Consider the following 21,537-nt stretch of genomic DNA (forward strand, 5'->3'; position numbering starts at 1 on the left):
GTAGTCCCTGGAGGCTCTGCCCAATGGCACGACCCTGGCCTTCACATCAGTCGGCAAATCAGATTATGAATTTACTCCCCATCGGTGAAGTTCTTTCTTTTCTAAACATATGAAAATGTTTCCTTTTTTACTCACTCTTAGCTTTATAATTTTTAATTCCATCAGGGCGCCTGGGTGGCTCAGTCAGTTAAGCATCCGACTTCAGCTCAGGTCATGATCTCGCAGTCCGTGGGTTCGAGCCCCGCGTCGGGCTCTGTGCTGACAGCCTGGAGCCTGGAGCCTGCTTCGGATCCTGTTTCTCCCTCTCTCTCTGCCCCTCCCCTGCTCGTGCTCTGCCCCCGCCCCCCAAAAATAAATAAACCTTAAAGAATTTTATAATTTTTAATTCTATCATCAATGGTCAAATGATTTTTTTATCTTGATGATGGTGATGAATCTTGGTATTAGGTGTTTCCAAATAAAACACAACTGTTAATTTTCCTGACTGCTACTTCCTTTTTAATTTATTTTTAAAAGCTGATATTTATACTTAGCCAAAGTCTGATTCTTAATAAAATTTCACAGTGGATTATTATTTGGTTTTAGAAATTAACAAACAATGCCTACACGTTAAAAAACAATAATTTAACATGCTTTAAGTAAATCAGTTCATTAAAGGGGACTGAAGGCTCTCATGGCTCTAGGAAATCTGCCTTTTCAACATGTATTTTATTATACATATGTGTACATAATTTTTGTGAATTTTTTTGAAATTTTGTGAATTTTGTGAATTTTTTCAAAAATTTAATTCCTGAGTTAAATACAAATTGATATTTAATACATCTTATTTTGTTGATTCCTGCTTGAGTTTATTTTAATTTTTATTTATATACTTGTAAACACAATAATCCAGACTTTTTTTTTTTAACCGTTGAAAAGTCGATTTTCAGAAGTGGCAAAGGCCTCACATCTCCTTAAGTAGTTGATATCTAAATGGATGTACTTTCACAGAAATTTACATTCCCTCCATAATGGACAATCTTTTGACTAAAGCCGGAAAGTTATCATTGTCACAAGCTGTAACACCCGCCAAATGTCTAAGTCGCTAATTAGGCACCATAATGAGAATTGTCACGTGTGGGGATGGTGTGCCCTGACAATTACCAGCCCCTCGGCCTAGATGTCTTACGTGGCTGGGAGAATTACCCAGTGAAGAAGGGAGCCAGGCGGACCTCGCCAGTGCCTTGCCGTGCACGGCGAGTGTCATACAGAAGAAAAAGCTGTGACCTTTTATCAGCATCCACAAGCAGGAATTAAGAAACAAAGTTCTTTGCTGAGATCGATTGCCCTGGGATCCGATGGCGCCCAAAGAGCTGGTTACAAGGTCGAGCAATTAAGAGCTAGAGCCGAAGTGACTCACATAATTGCAGAGTTGCTCATTTTAACAGCCTGATTGGAAATTGTCAACACCGTGTCTGAGTCTAATGAAGCAAAGGGAATGAAAACAGGTGACATCTTCAAATAATATTATTAGTAAATGCATTGACAATACGTCAGATGACAAAGACAACTCCGATCCAGGGGCTTATTAAGTCCAAAAAGTTTCCGTTGCAGATTGATGAATCTGTATATTAACATGTCACTAATTGGGCTCGGTTAATAGCACCAATTAGAATCTCTAAAGGAGAGAACCTGGGGAGACGCTGCTCGCTCTTTAAACTGGTCCCGAAACAAATTACTGGGGATGAAATGCTCAAACTGGTAAATTAATACTTTGAGACGCAGACCGTTCCGAAAGCCCCACTGCGTCGTGGACAGATGTGCTAGAACGCTGGAAAGCATTGCAGCTCACAACAGGAGTTTGTTCTAGAAAGCCCTGAGGTCCAAGTAATGCGTGGCATTACTCACAGACTCTTGCGTGAAAAGTCTGCGTGAAGATCTCACTTCCCGCTAAATGACATATCAAATGGGTGACTCTGATGTGATGATGGCACCGTGTGTTTGAACATTACCTGGGGAAAAGGAAACGGCATCTTAATACTGGGCTCGGCCATTCCACACCAGCGTGACTGTCCAAAGAAGGGGACTGGGTCAAGAGCTTAGGAGCTAAGAGAAGAAATGCACGGTGGGACACTGGCAATGACTCACTTAGCAACTCTCCCTTGACTTTGCCAAATGGTGTACTTCACCTGGCCTCTTGGGGTACCTGCATGAACTTAACTGGAATTGCAAGGATCATCAGGCTGAGCTGTCCTTCAGCGACGCAGGCTGTGAGAAGCAGTCTCAAACGTGCAGGCAACAGCGTTCGCATGAGCCCTTCCCAAGGAATCAGCTGGAAGGCTGGTGGCGAGCACTAGATGTGTTTAATTGTGGGTCTGGAGGCATAACACATAACTGTTACAAGTTCTGACAAAATAGAATGCAACTTCAAGGAGGCGGAGGAGGGAGGGAGAGAGGGGAATGGAATAAATCCACCGGCTGCCGCGAAAGTGACAGGTGGGAGGCACAGGACGTCTCCAACGCTGACAAACCAAATATTAGTGTGCAGCGTCTGAAATTGCCAGGATCCGACCACTTTTGACCTACGAAAATGCCAGTTCTATACGGCTCGAGCTAATTAAACATAATAAAAATACCAGAATGAAGACAGCCAACCACACAAAAACGCAGGCTTCCCTAACTCGCAAAAGAACTGCAAAAACAAAACCATGCCGCAATACAGATATACCTTGAAAACATCATGCGTAGGGAAATAAGGCAGACCCAGAAGGGCAGATCCTGCGTGATTCCACTTAGAAGTGGAACCTAGAGTAGTCAGATTCGTGGACAGGAAGTGGACTGGAGGTCACCAGGGGCTGGGGAAGGGGTCGTGGAGGGGGACTTGTTGCTTAATGAGCACAGAGTATCCGTCTGGGGTGAGGAAAGGGCTCTGGCAATGGATGGAAGTGACAGATGTGCGACACTGTAAACATACTTCGTGCTCCTGAATCGTACACTTTAAACAGGTGAGTTATATCGTATGTGAAATAGATCTCAATGAAGATATTTACCCCCCCGCCAAAAAGTGAGAAAACAGTAAGAAGAAAAGACATTATGCTTTAAAAAAGAAGAAAGAGGGGCACCTGGGTGGCTCAGTCAGTTAAGCGTCCAACTTCAGCTCAGGTCATGATCTCATGGTCAGTGAGTTCGAGCCGCGCATCAGGCTGTGTGCTGACAGCTCAGAGCCTGGAGCCTGCTTCGGATTCTGTGTGTGTGTGTGTGTGTGTGTGTGTGTGTGTGTGTGTGTCTGCCCCTCCCCCACTCACACTCTGTCTCTCTCTCAAAAATAAAATAAAAATGTTAAAAAACAATTTTTTAAAAAGAAGAAAGAAAACAACATGCAGAGAAAAAAATAGAATAAAGTGCCAGATACACAGAAATATAACATAGCAGAGTGGAGACCAGCCCATCAGTCACAGTGAACATCAACAGGCTTGATCACCTCTTACAAGAAAAAGATTTTCAAATCAGCTTATACAGCAAGCAATGCCACTAAATCAGTGATTTAGGAAGACTAAAATTCATGGACCAGGCAAAGGTATATTGGGCCAATGGAAACCACAAGACAGGGTAGCAATAAATGTGACAAAGATGTGATGTTATTAGGCCAAAGGAGATTTAACAGTTACGAATTCCTGTGCAACAAAGAACAGGCAACCACCCTCCCAAAACACATGCCACAGGAGATGTAAGAAGAAATGGACAGAAACACATCAACGCACTGCTCCCTCTGATCACATGCTCTTGGTCAAGTAAATGACAACACAGCAAACAAAACAGAAAAGGCATTTTAAAAACTCTCTTGGGGCACCTGGGTGGCTCAGTCAGTTAAGCATCCGACTTCGGCTCAGGTCATGATCTCGCAGTCTGTGAGTTCGAGCCTCGTGTCGGGCTCTGTGCTGACAGCTCAGAGCCTGGAGCCTGTTTCAGATTCTGTGTCTCCCTCTCTCTCTGACCTCCCCCGTTCATGCTCTGTCTCTTTCTGTCTCAAAAATAAATAAACATTAAAAAAAAAAAAAAACTCTCTTGGTCAAGCAAATGACAACAACAGCAAACAAAACAGAAAAGGTATTTTAAAAACTAAACAATATAATAAATAAGGAAGTTTTATGGTTTTATGTGAAATTTATGGCATAATAAAAAAGAATATCTCTTCCCAAACATACCTGAAACATTCACCAAAATGGAAGTTTACGCACACACCCGTGCATTACGTCACCATGCTTTTCATAATGACGATACGAACTTCGTTGATTAAAATGCACTAAAAGTGTGCCTTAGGGGTACCTGGGTGGCTCAGTCAGTTAAGCGTCCAACTTCAGCTCAGGTCATGATCTCACAGTCTGTGAGTTCGAGCCCTGCGTTGGCTCTGTACTGACAGCTCAGAGCCTGGAGCCTGCTTCGGATTCTGTGTCTCCCTCTCTCTCTGCCCCTCCCCTGCTCATGCTCTGTCTCTCTCTGTCTCTCAATAAACATTAAAAAAAATTTTTTTAAAGTGTGCCTTAAACACAAATTTCAAAAAAAAATTTCTCGCTGGAAATTTGAAATCTTGCTTAAACAACTCTCAGGTGAAAAGCAAAATGCAAAGTGAAATTGCCAGGTTTCTTGAAAAATAATGACAACACTACATATTGGTATCTTTGGGATACTTCTGAGACTATTGGCAGAGGAAAAAAAATCATGACTTCAAATACTTTTATCAGCAAAACAAAATAATGAAAACAAGTGAGCTTTAGCTCAACAAGAACTAGAAGGTGAACAACATAGTAAGCCAAAAAAAAAAAAAAAATGCACAACAAGGAAATAACGGAGTAGCAGAAATTAATGAGGTAGTGGGACTATAAATGGAGCAGCCGCTCTGAGAAAAGTCTGGTGGTTCCTCAAAAAGATAAATGCAGAGTAACCATGTGACAGAGAAATTCCAGCGCTAGGTATCTGCCCAAGAGAAATGAAAACACATGTCCACATAGAAACTTGAACACGAATGCTCATAGCAGCATCATTCGTAATAGCCGAAAAATGGACACAACCCAAATGTCCATGCACCGATGCCTGGATAAACAAAGCATGGTCCGCCCACACAATGGAATATCATTCAGCCATAAAAAGGAACAAAGTACTCAAGCATGCCACAACCTGGATGAGTCTCAAAAACACGATGCAGTGCGGAACGAGGCCGACACCGAAGGTCACACACTGTAGGACTTCTTTTACATGATCTGATACAGGCAAACCCGTACAGGGAGGAGATTGCCAAGGGACTGGGGGAGGGGAGAGTGGAAAATAATTACTTCATGAGTACGCGGTGTTTTTTACGGTACAATGAAAAATGTTGTAACCAGAGAGAGCCAATGGTTGCACAACATCGTGAATATGCTGAATACCACCAAAGTGTTCGCTTTAACGTTGGTTAATTGCGTGTTATGTAAATTCCACCTCAGCTTTGAAAAAGAAGAAAGAAAAAAAGAAATTAATGAGGTAGAAAAGAGAAAAGCCATAGAACTAATTAGTAAGTCAAAATCCTGATCCTCTGAAAAAATTAACAAAGTGGGGAAGCCTTTCATTATCAAGAAAAAAAAAAGGGATAAAGCACATAGATACAAAATAAGAAATGATAAGGTAATCCACATTACAAAAGAAGGGTTTAAAAAATACAGGGCGCCTGGGTGGCTCTTTGGTTGAGCATCGGACTCGTGATCTCAGAGCTCAGGTCATGATCCTACAGTTCATGAGTTCGAGCCCCACATTGGGCTCTGGACTGGCAGTGAGGAGTTTGCTTGGGATTTTTGTCTTTCTCTCTGCCCCTCCCCCACTTATATTCTCTCCCTCTCCCTCTCTCTCTCTCTCAAAATAAAAACAAATAAACTTTAAAAAAAAATCATAATACAGTTGACCCTTTAACAATATAGGTTTGAACTGTCTGGGTCCACTTATACATGATTTTTTTTATATAAAAACCGTCCAGTCCTGTAAATGTATTTTTCTTATGATTTTCTTATTAATGTTTCCTTTTCTCTAGCTTACTTTATTGTAAGAATACAGTATAGAATATATATAACATACAAAATGTGTGTTAATCAACTGTTCACGTTCTCAGGAGGCTTCTGGTCAACAGTTGTCTACTGGTAGTTAAGGGATACGTGGATTTCCAATGGTTGGCACTCTCACCCCCATGTTGTTCAAGGATCGTCTGTGGACCACATTACACAACCTTATAAAAATAAATGTGAAAACCTAGATGAAATGGATAGTTTTCTGAGAAAGTAAAATTTACCAAAATTGATCTCAGCAAGGACAAGAAGGCATAGATTTATTCCACAAAAGAAATGGAGAACATTACAAAGGTCTTCAAGAAGAGATAGAAAGAAAAAACAAAACAAAACAAAAAAAAAAACAATGAAATTGGGGAGCTTTAAGAGTAGAAACCTTCAATATATAATATAATATATATTATATTATTATCTATAATATATATTATAGATAATAATATAATATAACATAATATAATATATATTATACTATAATATATTATATTATAGTATATATATGTAATAATATATATTATATAATATAATATAATATGATATATATTATATATATATAAATTTTTTAGTGTTGATTTATTTTTGAGAGAGGGAAAGAGACAGAGCACCAGCAAGGGAGGGGCAGAGGGAAAGGGAGACACAGAATCCGAAGCAGGCTCCAGGCTCTGAGCCATCAGCACAGAGCCCGACACGGGGCTCGAACCCAGGAACTGGGAGATCACGGCCTGAGCAGAAGTCAGACACTTAACTGCTTAACAGACTGAGCTGTCCAGGCACCCCTCGATGTATTTTTAAATGCTAAGATCCACTCATACTAACGGGAAGTGAAGGAAAATGAGACTTCTCCAAATAGACCTTTTTAAATGATTTTGACTTTTGGACCATGTTACTATATTACACATTCATAAAATTAAATCAACAAGATTTGGCGGGGGGGGGGGGGGGGGGGGGGGGGCGGGAAACCCTCAAATTGAATACAAACAGAAACAAATGAACGTAACTGTATATCAGTTTCATACCGTAGCCACGTCGAAGAAAAAAAGAATGACTTCAAGTACTTTTTAAACACGTGGATCTGTTTGTGTCAGGATAAGAAGAACGAAAAGAAATTCTGAGCTTTGAGGCCCCCCTCCCCCGCTCTAGCAGCCATCCTGCTGCATCCTCCTGAGGGAGCTCTGTCAGCCCTATGATCCGGTCGCCGCTCCCCACTGCCCTGCGATTTTGCTGTGGGCTTAGAGGCAGAGGGACAACAAAAAGTGGCCGAGAATGGCCAGAAGGCGCCTGAGGCAGAAATGCAGAAGGAATGAAAGGCAATAGATAAAGAGGAGCCAACAAGGCGGAACAGCACGGAAGCTTTTTGTGGGTCTCGCGTCCATGAAATCCAGCCAGACCGACGCGAAACCATCCTACACACCTAGAAAGCTGATTTTAGGATTAACACAACATCTGCACAACCCGAACCACAGAATTCAGCAGGTACGCGATGCGGAGAGGTGAATTTGGGGAGCGAGAAGCCCTGGAGGGTCGGGAACCGCTTTTGTGGGCAGAGAGAGGACGGAGACTGGGGAGGGGGGGGAGAATACGGGAAAAGCACCCCTCCCCAAAAGCAGCTGGAGAGAAAGTGGAAAATTGGAAACGGCCGCAGGGACTAAACTAAAAAGGGAGAAAGGAGGAAGGAGAGGGTTTAAATTCCATTAAGACCGTAAACAGGGGAGCGCAAAGGCTGCACCTCCGCAGCTCCATACCTGGCGGTGCTCGGGTGGGAAGGGCGAATCCCCAGGAACAGAGTGGCGTCTGGGAGGTTCTCGGGCCACACGGGAAAAGCGGTTCCACTGCTCGAAGGACATCTGGTGGAGACTGTTGAAGCCGCCTGGTCCCGGCGGACCCCGGAACACGGCCACATTCGCTGGTGCTGGAGCAGGGTCGTTAAGGGTGAAGCCTGGTGCCAGACGTGTGTTGTGATTTTCCACCATCCCCGAAACGCTGCTGCTACACTATCTCGCGAACGTTTTCTGGGACGGGTGGCACCTGGCCGCAGTCTCGGGGCACCGGCAGCAGCAGGGTCCAGCGGGCGTTCCTGGGCGCGGCCACATTTGGCGATCGCTTGAGGGGCCATCGCTGGGTGAGACCCTCCCGCAGAGGGGCGGAAGGGGTCAAAGCCGGAAGTAAGGGGCCGGGGAAAACAGCCGCATCTGAGACAAAACTCGGGAGAGAGGTACTGCCCGGGGCCTGGTCACAGAGAGTGAAAAGGCGGGGAGTGGACGAAAGCTGAAGACAGAGGACGGGTGCTCCATTGCTGATCCGGGAGAACAGAGCGGGTAGCTGGGTGGCGCCATTTTCACCAATGCTGCGCAGGCGCATACGCACCCACGAGCGCCGCAACAACCCACCCCAGTAGACTAGCAGCGCCATCTAGTGGAGAGCGGAGCTGTTACACCGAGCCCCGCCCACCTCGGACAGCTTTGCTCTTGAAGGACACGAGTCTCACCCCCGGCTTGGTTTATGGGCTGTCAAGCACTTCATAGTCTGACTTCTAGGGGAAAACGAAGTAATTTCAGTCCTACTTCAATCTGTTAGCAGAGTCATCTATTCAATTTTCTTTTCTTTTTCTCTTTTACACTTGTTTGCTTTTTCTCAAATACAGAAAGAGAAAAAATTCATTTTTATTTTCAATTTTTATTAAAAATATTTTTGAGTTGTTATGGCTATCTTTTTTACTTTTGTGTGAATTTTTTCAAATTGTAATTTACTTCCATCATTTTATTTTAGTCTACTTCAGTGTATTCACCTTTTCAAATTTTCAAACAATTTCCTTTCTTTTTCTTTTTTCTCTTTTTCATTTCTTTTTCTTGAATGCAGAAAGAGAAAAACTTCACTTTTACTTTCAATTTCTATTAAAAACATTTTAAATTTTTTACGGTATTTTTTGCTTTTATGTAAATTTTTTCAAATTCTATTTTACTTCCATCTTTTTAGTCTACTACAGTGTACTCACTTTTTCAAATTTTCAAACGATTTCTTTTTCCTTTTTTTAATCTTTTTTCTCTTTTTCATTTCTTTTCCTTTTCTTGAATACAGAAAAAGAAAAACTTCATATTTATTTTTAATTTTATATTTTAATTTTATATTTTATATATTTATATATTTATATATATTTTATATATTTAATTTTATATTTTTAATTTTAATATTCTTCACTTTTGTGTATATTTTTTCCAATTCTATTTTACTCCCATCATCTCATTTTAGTCTACTTCAGTGTATTCATTGTTTCAAATTCTCAAACGATTTCCTCTTTTTTTCTCCCTCCCCTTTTTTTTTCTCTAATCTGTCAAACCATTTTCAACACCCAGACCAAAACACCTAGGATCTGGCATCATTTATTCGATTTGTGTGTGTGTGTGTGTGTGTGTTGTGTGTGTGTGTGTTTAATTTTTCAATTTTAATATTTTTTAATTTTAATTTTTTTATTTCAATTTTTCTACCTCATTAATTGCTTTTCTCACTTCAGAATGACAAAACGAAGGAATTCACCCCAAAAGAAAGAGCATGAAGAAATGACAGCCAGGGATTTAACCAACACGGATACAAGCTAGATGTCTGAATTAGAATTTAGAATCACGATAATAAGAATACTAACTGGAGTCAAAAATAGATTAGAATCCCTTTTTTCAGAGATAAAAGAAATAAAAAATAGCCAGAATGAAATTAAAAATGTATAACTGAGCTGCAATCATAGATGGATGCAGTGATGGCAAGAATGGACGAGGCAGAACAGAGAATCAGCGATATAGAGGACAAACTTATAGACAATAACGAAGCAGAAAAAAAGAGGGAGATGAAGGCAAAAGAGCACGATTTAAGAATTAGAGAAATCAGTGACTCGTTAAAAAGGAACAACATCACAATCATAGGAGTCCCAGAAGAGGAAGAGAGAGATAGGGGTAGAAAGGTTATGTGAGTAAATCATAGCAAAAAACTTTCCTAACCTGGGGAAAGACACAGACATCAAAATCCAGGAAGCACAGAGGACCCCCATTAGATTCAGCAAAAACCGACCATCAACAAGGCATATCATAGTCAACTTCACAAAATACTCAGGCAAGGAGAGAATCATAAAGCAGCAAGGGAAAAAAAGTCCCTAACCTACCCTACAAGGGAAGACAGATCAGGTTCACAGCAGACCTATCCACAGAAACTTGGCAGGCCAGAAAGGAGTGGCGGGATATATTCAATGTGCTGAATCAGAAAAATATGCAGCCAAGAATTCTTTATCCAACAAGGCTTTCATTCAAAATAGGAGAGATAAAAAGTTTCCCAGACAAACAAAAATAAAGGAGTTTGTGACCACTAAACCAGCCCTGCAAGAAATTTTAAGGGGGACTCTTAGAGGGGAGAAAAGATGAAAAAAAAGAAAAAAAAAAAAATATATATATATATATATATATGCCAAAAGCAACAAAGATTAGAAAGGACCATAGAACACCACCAGAAACTCCAACTCTACAAGCATCATAATGGCAATAAATTCATATCTTTCAGTACTCACTCTAAATGTCAATGGACTCAATGCTCCAACCAAAAGACATAGGGTAACAGAATGGATAAGAAAACAAGACCCATCTATATGCTGTTTACAAGAGACCCACTTTAGACTTAAAGACACCTACAGATTGAAAATAAGGGGATAGAGAACCATCTACCATGCTAATGGTCAACAAAAGAAAGCCAGAGTAGCCATACTTATATCAGACAATCTAGACTTTAAAATAAAGACTGTATCCAGAGATGCAGAAGGGCATTATATCATAATCAAGGGGTCTATCCACCAAGAAGACCTAGCAGTTGTAAACATTTATGCGCCAAATGTGTGAGCACCCAAATATATAAATCATTTAATCACAAACATAAAGAAACTCATCGATAGTAATACCATAATATTAGGAGACTTCAACACCCCACTCACAGCAATGGACAGATCATGTAATCAAAAAATCAACAAGGAAACAATGGCTTTGAATGACACACTGGACCAGATGGACTTAACAGATATATTCAGAACATTTCATCCTAAAGCAGCAGAATATACATTCTTCTCCAGTGCACATGGAACGTTCTCCAGAATAGACCATGTACTGGGACACAAATCAGTGCTAAGTAAGTACAAAAAGATCAAGATCATACCGTGCATATTTTCATACCACAATGCTATGAAACTCGAAATCAACCACAAGAAAAAATTTGGAAAGGTAACAAATACTTGGAGACTAAAGAACATCCTACTAAAGAATGAATGGGCTAACCAAGAAGTTAAAGAGGAAATTAAAAAGTATATGGAAGTCAGTGAAAATAACACTACAGCCCAAAATCTCTGGGACGCAACAAAGGCGGTCATAAGAGGAAAGTATATAGCAATCCAGGCCTTCCTAAAGAAGGAAGAAAGATCTCAGATACACAACCTAACCTTATGCCTTAAGGAGATGGAAAAAAAACAGCAAATAAAAGCCAAAACCAGTAGAAGACAGGAAATAATAAAGATTGGAGCAGAAATCAATGCTATCAAAACCAAAAAAAACAGTAGAAAAGATCAATGAAACCAGAAGCTGGTTCTTTGAAAGAATTAACAAAATTGATAAACCACTACCCAGTTTGATCAAAAAGAAAAAGGAAAGGACCCAAATAAATAAAATCAAGAATGAAAGAGGAGAGATCACAACCAACACAGCAGAAATAAAAACAATAAGAGAATATTATGAGCAATTATATGCCAATAAAATGGGCAATTGGGAAGAAATGGAAAAATTCCTAGAAACATATACAGTACCAAAACTGAAACAGGAAGAAATAGAAAATTTGAACAGACCCATGACCAGTAAGAAAATCGAATTAGTAATCAAAAATCTCCCAAAAAACAAGAGTCCATGGCCAGATGGCTTCCAGGGGAATTCTACCAAACATTTAAGGAAGAGTTAACACCTATTCTCTTGAAGCTGTTCCAAAAAATAGAAATGGAAGGAAAACTTCCAAACTCTTTCTATGAAGCCAGCATTACCTTGATTCCAAAACCAGACAGAGACCCCACTAAAAAGGAGAACTATAGACCAATTTCCCTGATGAACATGGATGCAAAAATACTCAACAAGATATTAGCCAACCGGCTCCAACAATACATTTAAAAAATTATTCACCACAACCAAGTGGGATTTATACCTGGGATGCAGAGCTCGTTCAATATCCACAAAACAATTAATGTGATTCATCACATCAATGAAAGAAAGGACAAGAACCATATGATCCTCTCCACAGATGCAGAGAAAGCATTTGACAAAATACAGCATCCTTTCTTGATAAAAACCCTCAAGAAAGCAGGGATAGAAGGAGCATACCTCGAGATCATAAAAGCCATATATGAACGGCCCAATGCTAATATCATCCTCCATGGGGAAAAACTGACAGCTTTCCCCCTAAGGTCAGGGGGATGAGACAGGGATGTCCACTCTCACCACTGTTATTCAACACAGTATTGGAAGTCTTAGCCTCTGCAATCAGACAACACAAAGAAATAAAAGGCATCCAAATCGGCCAGGAGCAGGTCAAACTTTCACTCTTCACAGATGAAATGATACTCTATATGGAAAACCCAAAAGATTCCACCAAAAACCTGCTAGAATTGATTCATGAATTCAGCAAAGTTGCAGGATAGAAAATCAATGCACAGAAGTTGGTTGCATTCCTATATACCAACAATGAAGCGGCAGAAAGAGAAATCATGGAATCAATCCCATTTACAGTTGCACCAAAAACCATAAAATACCTAGGAATAAATCTCACCAAAGAGGTGAAAAATCTATATGCTGAAAACTATAGGAAGCTTATAAAAGAAATTGAAGAAGACACAAAAAAATCGAAGAATATTCCATGCTCCTGGCTAGGAAGAACAAGTATTGTTAAAATGTCGATACTACCCAAAGCACTCTGCATATTCAATGCAATCCCTATCAAAATAACACGAGCATTCTTCACAGAGCTAGAACAAATAATCCTAAAATTTGTATGGAACCAGAAAAGACCCCGAATAGCCAAAGCAATCTTGAAAAAGAAAACCAAAGCAGGAGGCATGACAATCCCAGACTTCAAGCTATACTACAAAGCTGTCATCATCAAGACAGTATGGTACTGGCACAAGAACAGACACTCAGATCAACGGAACAGAATAGAGAACCCAGAAATAGACCCACAAACATATGGCCAACTAAACTTTGACAAAGCAGGAATATCCAATGGAATAAAGACAGTCTCCTCAGCAAGTGGTGCTGGGAAAACTGGACAGCGACATGCAGAAGAATAAACCTGACCACTTTCTTACACCAGACACAAAAATAAACTCAAAATGGATGAAAGACCTAAACACAAGACAGGAAGCCATCAAAATCCTCAAGGAGAAAGCAGGCAAAAACCTCTTTGATCTTGGCTGCAGCAACTTCTTACTCAACACGTCTCCAGAGGCAAGGGAAACAAAAGCAAAAATGAACTACTGGGACCTCATCAAAATAAAAAGCTTCTGCACAGCAAAGGGAACAATCAGCAAAACTAAAAGGCAACTGACAAATGGGAGAAGAGATTTGCAAATAACATATAAGATAAAGGGTTAGTATCCAAAATCTATAAAGAACTTATCAAACTCAACACCCAAAAAACAAATAATCCAGTGAAGAAATGGGCAGAAGACATGAATAGACACTTCTCCAAAGAAGACATCCAGATGGCCAACCGACACATGAAAAAATGCTCAACATCACTCATCATCAGAGAAATACAAGTCAAAACCACAATGAGACACCACCTCACACCTGTCAGAATGGCTCACATGAACAACTCAGGCAACAACAGACGTTGGCGAGGATGCAGAGAAAGAGGATCTCTTTTGCACTGCTGTGGGAATGCCAGCTGGTGCAGCCACTCTGGAAAACAGTATGGAGGTTCCTCAAAAAACTAAAAATAGAACTACCCTACAACCCAGCAATTGCACTACTAGGCATTTATCCAAGGGATCCAGGTGTGCTGATTCGAAGGGACATATGCACCCCCATGTTTATAGCAGCTCTATCGACAATAGCCAAAGTATGGAAAGAGCCCAAATGTCCATCTACGGATGAATGGATAAAGAAAATGTGGTTTATATATACAACGGAGTATCACTCGGCCATCAAAAAGAATGACATCTTGCCATTTGCAACTACACGGATGGAACTGGAGGGTATTATGCTGAGTGAAATGAGTCAGTCAAAGAAAGACAAAAATCATATGACTTCACTCATATGAGGACTTTAAGAGACAAAACAGACGAACATAAGGGAAGGGAAATAAAAATAATATAAAAACAGGGAGGGAGACAAAACATCAGAGACTCATAAATATGGAGAACAAACTGAGGGTTTTGGGAGGGGTTGTGGGAGGGGGATGGGCTAAATGGGTAAGGGGCACTAAGGAATCTACTCCTGAAATCATTGTTGCACTATATGCTAACTAATTGGGATGTAAATTTTAAAAAATAAAAAATTAAATTAAAAAGAAAAATTCTGAGCTTTGAAAAAGAAAAGAAATTCTGAACTTTTAGTGAGAAGTCCATTGTTGCCAGTGGATTTGGGCACTGCAATTCTTAAACTATTTTCTGTGTAGGGTTGAGCAAAAAAGTAAACATGGATGTTATTAAAAACCAAGGTTCTTTGTACAAGAAGGAGGGTGCACAAATGAGGTGGGGAGGACTGGAAGAACCCCAAGATGTTGGAATGAAATTAGAACTATCAATATGAGCTAATTCTTAAATATTTACTTGTTAGCTCTCTCCGCTGAATTGACCTAGAAGTTGGTAACAGGCCTGGGGCAAGAAAAGTCAAAATTATTGGTGCCAGAAAGTAAGGAAGCATTCAAAACTCATGGAGACATGTCAAAATTTTATAAGAATTGGCCTGAGGAAGCTCCCATCAGACAACTTGGATGGAATTTTATCATCATTGAGCATAAAGCATTGAATTTAAAAAATGAAATTTTAAAAGGAGGATTCCAGCTCCGGCCATAGGAAATGCCTTGGAGAGCTAAGCCCCTTGCTGACAACAACTGAAAAATAGATGAAAAAACCTTGGGAGGGCACTGGAGAACAGCCAAGGCGGACAGAATTTGAAAGGATACGCCCTGTGAGAGGAGATAAGTGTGTGGTAGGAATTGCACAAACATCCCCACTTTTTCCATAGGGACATTTTCCACTTCCCAATGCAAGGACACCAAATCCAGACAGAAAGCAGAAGACCTAGGGGATTGGGGAGACAGAGTGGATTCAGAGCTGCCAAATCAGCTGGGACTTGAGGGGTAGAATTGTGAGATGGTGAAATTCTCTGCACGAATGCCTCTCAAGTCACCGTCTCAAGTTGTGATTGCTCAGGGTGAGACCCTAAGACTCCATGCAAACAGATTGGTAGACTAAGGAGCTAAGGGGGACACACCAGCCAGTGAAGAACGATAGAGGCAGATGTTGGAGTTCATGCCCCGCAGGACCGAGGGTCTTTGGGAGAGCCCCTGGGCTTTCAGATGAGACTGCAAAAGGGCCACATCTTAGAAGCTAGGGAAATGCTCTGGGACTAAGGATCACATCAAGGAGTACAGATTATCCTAGGAGTGAGGGGAAATTAGAATAAGCCAACCCTAATAGAACTTAAGACCAACGCTCAGCAAGGTCAAGGAGATCTGGTAGACTGCATGCCAGAAGAAAAAGCCTCTTTGGAGGAAAATAACATAATGTAGAGTCTCTTCACCTTTATATCTACAACATCTGGCATCCAAACAAAAATTGTAACGCAAAAAAAAGGATCGAGATGCCTGGGTGGTTCAGTCGGTTGAGCATATGACTTCAGCTCAGGTCATGATCTCGTGGTTCTAGAGTCTGAGCCCCGCATCAGGCTCTGTGCTGACAGCTCAGAGCCTGGAGCCTGCTTCCGATTCTGTGTCTTCCTCTCTCTCTGCCCCTCCCTCACTCGCACTCTATCTCTCTCTCACTCTCAAAAATAAACATTTTTTAAAAATTTATTTTTAAAATAAAGGACCAAATGACTGAAAACCAAAAGTTTCATTTTGGTGAAGACACAAAATGACAAAAGAGACCAAAACTATAATAATAATAACAATAGGTTTTGAATCATAAATGATTTTTGTGAAGTTTTGACTCACAGATGATTCAGACATTTGAGGCTAGCAATGAAAGAATTTTAAAATAACTCTGATTCATATGTGCAAGGAAAGAGGGAAAATCACTGAGGACCTGGGATTTGTACTTTTAAAAGAGTCTAATGGAAGTTCTAAAAATGAAAAATATTAAAATTAAAAATTCAATAGGTGGTATTAAGAGCAAAAGAGAAAGTCAGAGAAAATCCAGAGTGAATCACAGAGATAAAAAATAATCTTGTGGTGTTTACATACCAATGTCCCGCTGGAGGAAGAAATCTCTTAGGCAAACAGAACAGACCATACCCTCAAAATATTCAGAACCAGAGGTGAACTCAAACTAACTAGACCAGTAACCCAGACCCGACCAAACTCCTAATTCTACCTGTGTAAAAGGGAAAAGGGCACACTGTCTCTGGGGGAAAATTAATATTTATTTTAGCCTTCATTGGTTTTTTTTTTTTTTAAGAAAATGCTCGGCATAAAGTCACTATTTGCAAGACATGCAAAGAAGCAGGAAAATGTGACCCCCAAATCAGGGGGAAAAAAACTGTCACAGGAGACAGACCAATAGATGACCCTGATGCTGAATTTAGCAGTCAAAAGCTTTAAGATAACTATTATAAATATTTAAAAATCAGATTAGAGCAGAAGATAGCCAACATGTATTAAAAGATGGGGAATTTCAACAGATAAATGGAGTCTCTAGAAAAGAATGAGATGGCAATCAAGAATTTAAAATTTCATTATCTGACACAGCATAAAGAAAAAGGATTAGTGGACTTCAAGACAAGTCCGTAGGAATTGACCAAAATGAAGCCCGAAAAACTGGAGGAGAAAAAAAAATGAGAATACAGCAATGGGACGTGTGAGACAATATCCAGAGTTTCAGACATAATTTCCAAGATATTCAGGATCTAATAGAAAAGCCAGAATTATCCTAGAGCCAGGAGCACATCGAGTGAGTGAGAAAACAATTAATAGACGCTAAGAAGGAGATGATGGTACTAGTGTTGGAATTATCCAGAAGGGATTTTAAAGCAGCTCATCGTAATGAGCAATTACAAACACGCTTGAAACAAATAAAAGTATAGAAAGTCTCAGCAAAGAAACAGAAAATAGAAAGAAGATCCCAATGGCAATTCGGGGACTAAAAGATACATTAACCCAAATTAAAATCTCATTGTATGGAGTCAACAGAAAAATGGATAGGACAGAGGAAAGAATCAGTGAACATGGGGGTAGAAAAAACCGAAAGCAACAAATCTGAACAGAGGAGAAAATAGAACGCCAAAGAATGAACAGACCCTCGGGGACCTGTGGGATGATAACAAAAGGTCTAACATTCATGTCATTGGAGTCCCCGAAGGAAAGAGCAAAGAGTACAGAGCCAGAAAACCATTCAAAGAAATATGGCTGAAGGCATCCCAAATTTGGCAAAAGACATAAACCTACCCATTCAAGAAGTTGAGCCAACACCCACCCTGATAAACCCAAAGAAACCCACACCACAACACATCCTGATCAAACTTCAGAAAACTAAAGACCAAGGAAAAATCTTGAAGCAGTGAGCAATGACATGTAACCTATGGGAGGAAGCCAGCTTGAGTGACAGTGGATTTCTCTTCAGAAACCAGGGAGGCTGGAAGGAAGGGACCCATTTTTTCAAGCGCTAAAAGCAAAGAACTGTTAGCTCTGAATTCCTTCCAGAAGGAATGGGAAGTATCAGGCAAAATTCCTTCCAGAAGGAATGGGAAGTAAAATACTCTAAGGTGAAGGAAAGCTAAGAGAATTGTATACCAGCAGATCTTAAAAAACTGGCCAAAGGAAGTTCTTGAAACAGAAGGGAAATGATAAAAAAAAAAAAAAAAAAAAAAAAAAAAGGAATCTTGGAAGATCAGAAAGGAAAAAGGAACGGCATCAGGAGCAAATAATGAGTAAATGCAATAGAGTTTTCTTCTCTCTTGAGTTTTCTAAATTATGTTTGATGGCCAAACCAAAAGGTGTAACACTGCCAGGTGTAGATTTCAATGTGTGTAGAGGAAATCCTTAAGATAATTCTATTAGAAACAGGGGAGGCAAAGGGACCGAAAGGGAGGAAGTTTTCTATATTTCACTCAAGGTGGCAAAATGTGGACGCCAACAGATCTTTGTGGTGATGGAATGGTTCTGTGTCTCAACTTCAGAAACGATTGTGTGAATCTACACGTGTAACAAGATGGTATACAACTGCGCATACACATCACACCGATGTCAGTTCTCTGCTTGCGATAGGCACCATAATTATACAAGATGCAACTACTGGAAACATTGAAGGAAGTGCATGTGAGACCTCTGTGTGCTATCTTCGCAACCTCCAATAAATCTATAGTTGTTTCAATATATAAAATTCTTAAGCCGGCCAATGAATCTTTTTACCTGAATGTGTTTCCGCAGAAATTTAAAAAACGCTGGCAATAGTAATGCCATGTTACGAGCCTTAAAGACACTGAAGTCATTAAGATCCCTGGAAATGACTACAAGAAAAAAATAAGTGATTAAAAATAAATAAAAAGTTCTTTAAAAAAAAAAAAAGAAAGAAAAAGATGAAGGTGAAATGAACAAAATTTTCAGACGAACAAAAGCGAAGTGATTTTGTCACCAGCTTACTAGCTTAGTATACAAGAAATACTAAGCAAGTTTTTTTAGACCAAATGGAAATAGTCCCAGAGGGAGGCACAGAATTATGGGAAAGAATGAGGAATATGAGGAGTAAGTGGTTAAATATATATTTACATTACTTTTATGAATATATGTTAACCGTTTAAAACTTATAAAAGAGAAGTAAAAATATGTGAAAACGTCAGCATACAGGGCAGAAGGGGAAAATTGTAGCAAAGCTTTTCTAACATTCTTGCACTGTCTGGGAAGTGATAAAAGTGTGAATTTAAGGGAGACTGTAGCAAATCAGAAATGCATATTGAAATCTCTAGCCTATAAAACCACTGAAGTGATACAAAAATGCCTACCTAAACATCTAACAGGTCAAATGTATGAATACTTGATTATTCTCAAATAAAGTAGGAAAGGTCGGTTAAGGAAAAAGAAACAGAATGGAACATATAGAAAACATGGTACGATGGTAGACTTAAAGCTAACCATAAGTTCATTTTATTAAACATAATGGGATAAACACTCCAATTAAAAGACAAAAATGTCAGGCTTGGTAAAAATCAAGACCCACTGTGTGCTGTTGACCAGGTGGACACTCTACACAGAGGAATGGCTGAAGGGCACAGGAAGGTTGAAAGTGAGAGGCTGGAAGTAGATGCCATCATCACCCAATAAATCTGTCTTCCACTTTGTCTAATCTTTTGTTAAATCTTTCTAGTGAGTCCTTTTATTTCAGATACTGTCTTTTTCGGCTCTAGAATTCCTGTTGGATTATTTTTAATGGATTCCAGTTCTCTTTTGAAATTCTTCACCTTTTTATGCATTTTCTTGATCTTTTTCCTGTTGCCTTAAGCACGTTGATGATGGTTACTTTGAAGTCCATGTCTGATGAAGAGAAATTAGGAAAACAATCCCGTTTACAATTGCACCAAAAATAATAAAGCACTAATAGAGCCCCTAGGAATAAACTTAACCAAAGAGGTAAAAGACCTGTACTCTGAAAACTATAAAACATTGAGGAAAGAAATTGAAGATGACACAAAGAAACAGAAAGGCATCCCATGCTCATGGATTGGAAGAACAAATACTGTTAAAATGTCTATACTACCCAAAGCAATGTACAGATTAAATGCAATCTCTACCAAAATACCAACAGCATTTTTCACAGTACTGGAACAAACAACCCTAAAATGTATATGGAACCACAAAAGACCTCAAATAGCCAAGGCAACCTTGAAAAAGAAAAACATAGCTGGAGGCATCACAATTCCAGACTTCAAGTTATACTACAAAGCTGTAGTCATCAAAACAGTATAGCTGGCAGGAAAATAGACATATAGATCAATAGAACAGAATAGAATAGAAAACCCAGAAATAAGCCCACAATTATATGGTTGATTAATCCTCAACAAAGCAGGAAAGAATATCCAATGGGAAAAAGACTTTCTTCAGCAAATGGCATTGGGAAAACTGGACAGCCACATGCGAAAGAAATGAAACTAGACCACTTTCTTATGCCATACACAAAAATAAATTCAAAATGCACTAAAAACCTGTGAGACCCAAAACCATAACAATACTAGAAGAAACCATGAACAGTAATTCCTCTGACATCAGCCATAGCAACATTTTTCTAGATATGTCTCCTGAGGCAAGGAAAATAAAAGCAAAATTAAACTACTGGGACTCCATCAGAATAAAAGGCTTCTGCACAGTGAAGGGAACAATGAACAAAACTGAAAAACCTATGGAATGGGAGGAGATATTGGAAATGACATATTCAGTGAAGGGTTAGTATCCAAAATATACAAAGAATTGATATAACTCAACATCCAAAAAACAAATAATCCATTAAAAATGGGCAGAAGACACAGACATTTCTCCAAAGAAGACATACAGATGGCCGACAGACACATGGAAAGATGTTCAACATAACTTGTTATCAGGGAAATGCAAATCAAGATATCAGCTCACACCCGTCAGAATGGCTAAAGTCAACAGCACAAGAAATAACAGGTGTTAACAAGGATGGGGAGAAAGGGGAACCCTCTTTTTCTGTTGGTGGGAATGCAAACTGGTGCAGCCACTGTGGAAAACAGTATGGAGGTTCCTCAGAAAGTTAAAAATAGAACTACTGTATGACCCAGTAATCACACTACTGGGTATTTATTAAAAAAAAAAAAAAATACAGAAACACTAAATCAAAGGGATACATGCAATCCCTATGCTTATAGCAGCATTATTTATAATAGCCAAGATTTGGAAGCAACCTAAGTGGACACTTAGGTTGATTGATGAATGGACAAAGATATATATGGAATATTATTCAGCCATAAAAAAGAATGAAATCTTGCCATTTGCAGCAGCATGGATGGAGCTAGAGAGTATCACGCTAAGTGAAATGGGTCCATCGGAGAAAGACAAATACCATACGATCTCACTCACAAATGGAATGTAAGAAACGAAACAAATGAGCCAAGGGAAAAAAGAGAAAGAGAGAAAGACAAACCAAGAATCAGACTCTGAACCATAGAGAACAAATAGATGGTTAGAGGGGAGGTGGGTGGGGGGATGGGTGACATAGGTGATGGGGATTAAAGAGCACACT

General features: G+C 39.6%; 1 non-coding gene across 1 annotated transcript; it reads left to right on the forward strand.

The window, feature by feature from the left end:
* Positions 1-18,671: 18,671 nt before the first annotated feature.
* Positions 18,672-18,801, forward strand: LOC122239977. Its single transcript, XR_006219362.1, has one exon. It is a non-coding gene; the product is annotated as a small nucleolar RNA SNORA33 (small nucleolar RNA).
* The last annotated feature ends 2,736 nt before the right edge of the window (positions 18,802-21,537 follow it).

The sequence above is a fragment of the Panthera tigris genome, chromosome B3 (genome assembly GCF_018350195.1).
Source record: "Panthera tigris isolate Pti1 chromosome B3, P.tigris_Pti1_mat1.1, whole genome shotgun sequence".
Taxonomy (NCBI): Eukaryota; Metazoa; Chordata; class Mammalia; order Carnivora; family Felidae; genus Panthera; species Panthera tigris.